Genomic DNA, 8,221 nt, shown 5'->3' with positions numbered 1-8,221 from the left:
AAATATTTCTTTGTTGAAATAAATAATCTGGAGAACTAAATAGGACTTGGAGGACCAACAGCTTTAAGTATACTGACTAACCTTAAGATTGTGTCTATTTATGCAAAGAAAGTTCATTCAGAAAGGGGATTAACCTCAAATTTTCCAGGTAGTTGACAGAAAAAGCAAGTGTATTTAAGTTACCCAGATAGTTACTTTTGAGGTTTTCTTCTGGAATTCCTTTTTTTTTTTTTAATTTTTGGAGTTGAGAAAGAGGGAGTTAGATTTAGTAAATATTCACACTTTATTCAATTAGAGTTTTCAATTATAGTTAAATTCTTCTCCCTAAATTATTTTTATTTATTTTTAAAATTTATTTATTTAGTTTTGAGAGGCTGGGAGGGGGGAGGGGCAGAGAGAGAGGGAGAGAGAGAATCCCAACTGACTGAGCCACCCAGGTGCACCTAAATTATTTTTATTTTTAAAATAATATGTTCATTAGCATTTTTGGACACCAAGTAAATAAGCTGACACGTAGAAGTAATAAATATGCACAAATATGTCTCTTGAAGCATTGTTTACAATAGGAAATATTTAGGAAATGATTTGAATGTCCTATAGGTGAATAGATAGATAAATAAATGAGATTCAACTCAAGGCATTTTAAGCAGTTATAAAGACTATGAAGCAATATGTACTATGTTTATGATAAAATTACATAAGAAAATCCAATAATATTATTGAAAAACAAAAAGAAGAAAAAACGGTATATAAAGATTGTAGGTACTGATTTCAAGCATACTTATTTATATAGCTTTCAGTATCTTTATGATATGGCTACCAGTTTATTAGTGTAATTTGAAATAATATATTAGATGTATTTTATTTATTAAAAAAATTTTTTTAATGTTTATTTATTTCTGAGACAGAGAGAGACAGAGCATGAGTAGGGGAGGGGCAAAAAGAGAGGGAGACACAGAATCAGAAGCAGGCTCCAGGCTCTGAGCTGTCAGCACAGAGCCTGATGCAGGGCTTGAACTCACAGACCACGAGATCATGACCTGGGCTGAAGTTGGACGCTTAACCGACTAAGCCACCCAGGCACCCCAGATTTATTTTTATACCAAAGAGATATTGTGAAAATGTTACTGATAAAATCTAAAGGAAACCAGAAAATTTAGTTTTTGGTAACTATTTGAGGTTAAACAACAACAAAAAACGAACAATTCAGCAAATATCTTTTGAGATTCCAGCTCCCTACTCCAAATCAGCTCTCCCTACTTGTTGAACATTTAAAAGTTTTGAATAAGCCTATAATGTACAATTTACTTTTTTGTAACATTATCCCATATTTCCATCTCCTAAGTCCCCCTTTCAAAAAAAATAGCAAGACATAAGCAAACAAACCTACACTTAGCAAAGAAACACTATAGATAATGACAGAAATCTATAGTGTTTGTTGCTAGCTGCAAAAGAACTAGCCAAACTCCATTTGGCAATTTCAAAGAGGATTTACTTATATTCGTAAAATTTTTCTAACATAAGTGAAATTTAAACCATAGTACCTCCTCTTTAAGGATATCATTTCTGAAACACATGGCAATTACAAAACTTATTGAGGCATATGTCCCTTAGTTGTCAGTGAACAAAAGTTAACAAATCTATTATCTAGATGGAATGGATAAATTTATAAAAGTTAAAAATGAAGGATTTACAGTTAAGGTGTGGACAAAAGGAAACCTTATTTGATGGTATGGAAGGGAACTTGAAAAATGAAAATCACTTCTTAAAATTTTTATGAATAGCTTAAGTTCAGAACTAAAGCCTTTCCTTTCTCTTTTGCACGATTAAACTATTTTGTTTGTTTTCTGGAGGCGTAGGGTCATCAATATCTTCTAGGCTGAGTTAGTAGTTCTAGTTGAATGCACAACTTAATCAGGAAGTATGTGCAAAGCTTCTGTGATCCTAGTAATATACTTAAAACTCTAATTAGTGCTTCTCTAACACTGATGTGCATATTAACCACTGAGGAATAGAATTAAAATGTGGATTCTAACTCAGTAAGTCTAGGGTTGATTCTAAGGTGATGGGTTTCAACAAGCTCCCAGGTGATTCAATGCAACTGTTCTAGAGACTAATCTTGACTAGCACCATGCCAGAGTACCAGAAGGCAAAGTTCTTTGCCTTTGTAAAAGTGAAATAGATGTAGACAGTTGACAGAGGTGAGCCATAGAGCAATTGGGCAGATGTAAATAAAACAGCTGCAATTGAGCTCTAGTTGACTGCTGGTGTTGGGGGCCAATGTTGCCTGAGGATAAAATGAGAGCTGTCTAGTTCAGTGGCTTGTACAAAGTAGGTGCTCAATAACTGTTTTTTCCTCTTCTTTCTATAAAAACAATTATTAAATGAAACTACTAGCAAACAAGTCCAAATAATATTTCAGCATTCTATAGTGATAAAATCAAAGGCTGATTAGAGAATGGGCCAATGGATATACTGGAGAGTGCAGAAGCCATTACTTAATTACTTAAATTTGAAATCAGGGATCCTTTTGGAAAAGATTGACTTATTTAGCAACAATAAGAAAAAAGCTAGAAAGAGTAATTTTCCATAAGAGAAGTAATAGGAAAGTCAACCATGGAGGTGGGGGGATGGTTGGAGTTAGAACTGGTCTAGGAAGCTAAGGAAATGGGGCTAAGAAGGAAGGTTGATGAAGCAACATACTTTTATGGGAGGAATGTCTTTGAGAAGTTCCCAGAGATGGTGTGATACTGTGATTTATAGTAAGAAATAGATATTTGGTCTTTGTACCTGGCACAGAGCTCCCCCAACCCTTGTAATTTCCCGTGATGAGAGAGCTTTTGTTATGTTAATAAGAGACTTTTGGAAAACATTTAAAGATGTGGGCTGGTTGCCAGGGGAGCCAACCTAGTGATTAGAGTTTAGTTCCATATTACCACCCCCACCTCCCGCCCCAACCTCTGGGGAGGAGAAGGGGGGCTGAATCAATCACCAGTGGCCATTGATTTCGTCAATCATGTCTCTGTAATGAAGCCTCCAAAAAGACAAAAAAATATGGGATTTGGAGAGCTTCCTGTTTGGTGAATATGTGAAGATTTGGGGAGAGTAGTATGCTCTGGGAGAGGGCATGGAAACTCTGAGCCTCTTCCCCATACCTTGCCCTATGCATCTCTTCCATATGGCTGTTTCTGAGTTACACCCTTTTATAAAAAGCTGGTAATCTAGTAAGTAAAATGTTTTCCTGAGTTCTGGGAGCTGCTTTGGTGAATTCATCTAATTCAAGGAGGGGTCCGTCGGAACCTCTGATCTATAGAGGTGGTCAGAAGCACCAGAACCTCTGGTCAGAAGCACAGGTGACAACCTGGACTTGTGAGGGGGATCTAAAGTGGTGGTGGGGTGGTGGGCAGTCAGGTAGGACTGAGCCCTTATCCTGTAGGATTTGATGCTTTCTCCAGGTAGTGGTAGAATTGAGTTAAATTGTAGCTAAGGTTGGAGAATTGCTTGGTGTGGGCAAACACACACACACACACACACACACACACACACACACACACACACACACTATAACTGAGTGCAGAATCTTTTTTTAATGTTTATTTATTTCAAGAAAGAAAGAGTGCACCTGTGTGAGCAGGGGAGGGGCAGAGAATGTGGAAGAGAGAAAGTCCTAAGCAGGCTCCATGCCCAGTGCAGAGCCTGACATGGGCTCAATCCCATGACCCTGAGATCATGACCTAAGCAGAAATCAAGAGTCAGACACTTAACTGACTGAGCCACCCAGGCACCCCCAGAATCTTTTTGTAAAGTAATCTCTACACCCAACATGGGGCTGAAACTCATGACCCCAAGATCAAGGGTCTGATGCTCTACCAACTGAGCCAGCTAGGTGCCCCTGGGTGCAGAATTTTGTCTGGGAATATTGCAAAAACTTCAGAACAGATATGTTAAACATTCAGTTCTAAGTTAATTGCTGTGCTGTAGACTAAGTCACATAAATCCTCTCTATTGCCCCAATGCAATGTGTGCTGGACACACACAGCCTTACGTAGGAAGTACTTTGGGGTGTGGAGGATTCTGGTAGTATTCAGCCTCATTCTGGTAGTATCCAGTAATGTTTAGCTTGAGGGAAAGGATAGCAAATGCAGAAGGTAAGACAAGAATAGCCCTTGGAGAATTCAGCAGGAGGTAATTTGTGACCAGGGGGAACACCACCCCTCTATACAATCAATAATCCCCCCCAGAGTTACTGGGAAAGATGAGGGTTTCCCAAAATGTGGGCAGTAGGAGTCCTTGGGAACATTTAGAGGTTGATAATTTACATAAAAATAAAATGCTAATTAGGATAGTAATATGCAAATAAATACAGAAGAGAGAAGCACAATTTGACCAGAAATCAACCAGAAGATTTAACACACCTTGGACTTCACTTCAGATTTCAAACTATAGGGGAGTAAGCACCAATGTGGGATCTTGAACCACAATATGTGAGCTAATTTTCACTTTGGAAAAACTAATAGTGCAGGCTTAAAAAAGTATAGGTCATTCTTATTAGCACATTTTTCAAAAGTCTTTTTAAAATTAGAATTATCTTCCCATTCCCCATGAAGTTTTTACCTGAAAATCCTATAACATAGGGTTAGAATAATTCAAGCCAACTTTTTAATTTAGGTTCACACCCCCTTAACAGAATACCTTACTCAGTTCCTGAGACCACTCCTTGCCACTTCCTGGCAATTTCCCAGTAGCATATTTTCACAAACGAGATTTGACAATATGCCATTATTAACTTGGTAACATGAGTTAATTGTACAGATTGATATTAGCTTAACATTAAATTCCTGGGGGGTGGGGAACCCATCACACAAACCATGGCTGCCTTCTTTGAGTTTTTATTTGTATGTTGTGTTCTAACTGTAGATGATGGAGGTAGAGAGAATTTTCAGAAGTGTATGCTGACAGCAAGATAGACCTTTACTCTGAAGCCAAAGCTAGATGTAATCAAACACTGCATTCGCTCAATGACTTTCAAGTTTTATAACTATATATGTGTAGCCAGAAATGCTATACTCCATGTTTTTATTTCTCACTGAAAAAAAATTTTGTTTTTATTTTTTTGTTTTAAAGCAAGTTTTATAAAAAGTGAGTTTGGAAAAGTTAAGGTTTCTTAGAAAAATAGTCATCATATTACAGTGGAACAAATTCTTTCTCCATCTCTCACTTTCCAATGTACTGACAGACTCCGAAGGCAAATCTGGAATTACTATGTCCCTTCTGTAACGTATGGGAGCAAGTTCAAACACTTGGCCCCAGAACACAAAGCTCAGGATTGGCTCAATCTACCTTACAAGCCTTATTTCCTTGTTTTTCCTTTCATTCCTTATTCTATGAGCACCAATATAAACGGCCATTTCTCAAAACACCAGCGCCTTCCATTTATTTGCTGCATGTGCCGATGAACTTTCCTTTTCTCCGTTTGCCTGAAGTATCTTTACTTTTCTCTTAAAATCAGCTCCATGGCACCTATCTGGTATTCTTCATTCTCTAAGAACCCACGAGATGTTGTGTTTAGCTTTACTGTAGTATGTCTTTGATTTTTTTGTTTTTTGTTACAAGTATGTTTTCCACTGGCCTATGAGTCCCATAAAACCATGAATCATGTATCTTTTAAATTCCAGTGCTTAGCATATAATACTAGTTGCTCAAAAAATATTTGATGACTGGGGCACCTGGGTGGCTCAGTCGGTTAAGCGTCCAACTTCAGCTTAGGTCATGATCTTACGGTTCGTGAATTCGAGCCCCATGTTGGGCTCTGTGCTGACAGCTCAGAACCTGGAACCTGCTTCAGATTCTGTGTCTCCCTCTCTCTCAGCCCCTCCCCTGCTCATGCTCTGTCTCTTTCTGTGTCTCAATAATAAATAAACATTAAAAAAAATTTGGTGATTAAGAATGCATGACAGGGAAAAATGAGCCTACAAAATACAAACTAACTAAAATACAACTATAGGCCCTTCAAAATGTATCTCTAGCTAATCCACATATATTTTAGTGATTTAAAGAGAGAAAGATGTTGAGGGGTCCAAGACAGGTGGTGCAAGAAATTAAGAGTTAATTTACAATTTCTACAGCCTATTACTGTTTCAAGGCAATATTTTAAACAGGTGTCCCTTGCTCACAATATACCCAAATAAAGTTTCTTGCTGTTTTGTTGTGATTCTTTGAAATAGCAGGATTCAACTGGTCCACCAAATTAACTAGGAGGTATATTTTATTTTCCAAGATTGGGGCACACATTCCCAACTGAGATAAAAAAGGCAAGATCAAATTGAAAAGAAGTATGTATTTTCTTGGTGATTTACAAGTAGTGCTGGTTTTAAAACAAGGCCACAATATTCTTAGGCCTCCGACAGAGAAGTGGTATCTATGTCCTCTCCCCTGGAATATAGGCTCCATAGCTCCTTGACTAATAGTACATGGCAGAGTGATGCTGTGTCATTTTCTGCAGCCAGGTCTTAAGAAATTGGTAGCTTCCACTTCCTATTTCTTGGGGCACTTACTCTTGGAACCTAGACACCTTGTATGAGGGAGCCCAAGCTGCCTCATGGAGAGGCCGTGGGTCAGCAACAATTTGCCTGCCGCTTGGATGAGCTATCTTGGGAGGGGATGTTCTCCTACCCACACCCATCCCCAAGCTCTTTATAGTTGCCCTGTTTTCAGCAGAGCAGGAATTATGAGAAATGACCTTGAAAAATATTTCCTATGATATTTCCACTTACAGTTATTATGTTCCTCCTTCTTGACCTAACTCTAATTATTAGTTGACTACTGTAAAATCTAATGTGCAAAACAAGTAGAAGGTAGGGAAGAGTATTTATCACTCATCCTTGCAATCTCTTGATATTAAGGCAAAATCTGGCTGCCTGGCCATCACACTAACCTCTTATTTAGAGAAAACTTTCTTCTTTCTCAGGACCACAATACGGACACATACAGAACATGGGTAGATCAGACAATACTGCTTTCAAACAATTTCACAAGTTTTACATTTTCTCATACTGTGGTAAAATAAAAACAACAGGCTGGTAATTTCATGGCATTCAACCTACTGAAACTGTCTTTAGTCTAAGAAAAGTAAAATATTAGGAAGGTAAAACTTTAAAAATAAAACAAAATTTATAATTGTGTCTAGTTTGTCTTGTAATGTATTCCAAAGAATATGAATATGTTATGAATATGTCTATATAGATATATTTCAAGTCCATATGTATATAAACATAAATGAGTGGTAACCACTTACATTCTCTAAGTGCAAAGCTGTATTATTGCTATACATTTAAAACTTGCTCAGATGGTTAGAATCTAATGCCTCCTCTACTTGGACTTGGGATCAAGTGCTAAGAGTAGCAGGAGTTTACCTCCTAAAAGAACTCTAGCCCTGATACTGATCTGAAAATTTGGCTTCCTCGTCAAAACTCATTGGCAATTAACCAAAAACACTTCATCATCAGAGCAGTGTTTACATTTTCACATTTTTTTCATTATTTCTTGCCAAAATCATAAAGTGTATGTGTGTGTGTGTGTGTGTGTGTGTGTGTGTGTGTGAGAGAGAGAGAGAGAGAGAGAGAGAGAGAGAGAGAGTGAGAGGAAGGGGCAGACAGAATGTGCTAGGGTAGGGCTTGAAATGTTCATCTATTTTGGAAAATATTCAGCAGTAAGTAGGGTTTAGGATTTCTTTTTCATTGTAATTCATCTGGCTCATTCACCTGTAGATGAATTTGTTTCCCTAAACAGTGAATGTTGTTTAGCAGTGTCATTATTCAAATGCCTTATGAAATAATCCTCACAAGTCCTACAGTCCTCTGTTTGTAAGTAATTACAGAGTGGTGCTGCTAACCTTCAGAAGGCAACAATGAAGTGGAAATTTCTGAAACTGTGAGATAAAGCTCACTGCTATGTAAGGCTGCTGAAGCCTAAATGATCAATGTTGTAACTTTCACTCACAGAAGCTTAGGAAAACAAAATGCTCCAAATCCACATTCTCTCTTTGTAATCCTTAAATAGGCTTGCCTGAGTGTTAACATTTAGGCAGTAAATGATTTACACCAGCAAAGGTGGGTCTATCTTCCCCCACGTATACCATTCTGGACAGAAACTGACAGTTCCTGCACAGGAAGATAGTTGAGGCATTGTACTAGAACACTCTGTGGTGACTTAACTGGCAAGG

Source organism: Puma concolor, chromosome B4 (assembly GCF_028749965.1).
Source record: "Puma concolor isolate L17-30 chromosome B4, mPumCon1.1.hap2, whole genome shotgun sequence".
Lineage (NCBI taxonomy): Eukaryota > Metazoa > Chordata > Mammalia > Carnivora > Felidae > Puma > Puma concolor.
Note: the sequence above shows the minus strand (reverse complement) of the source record.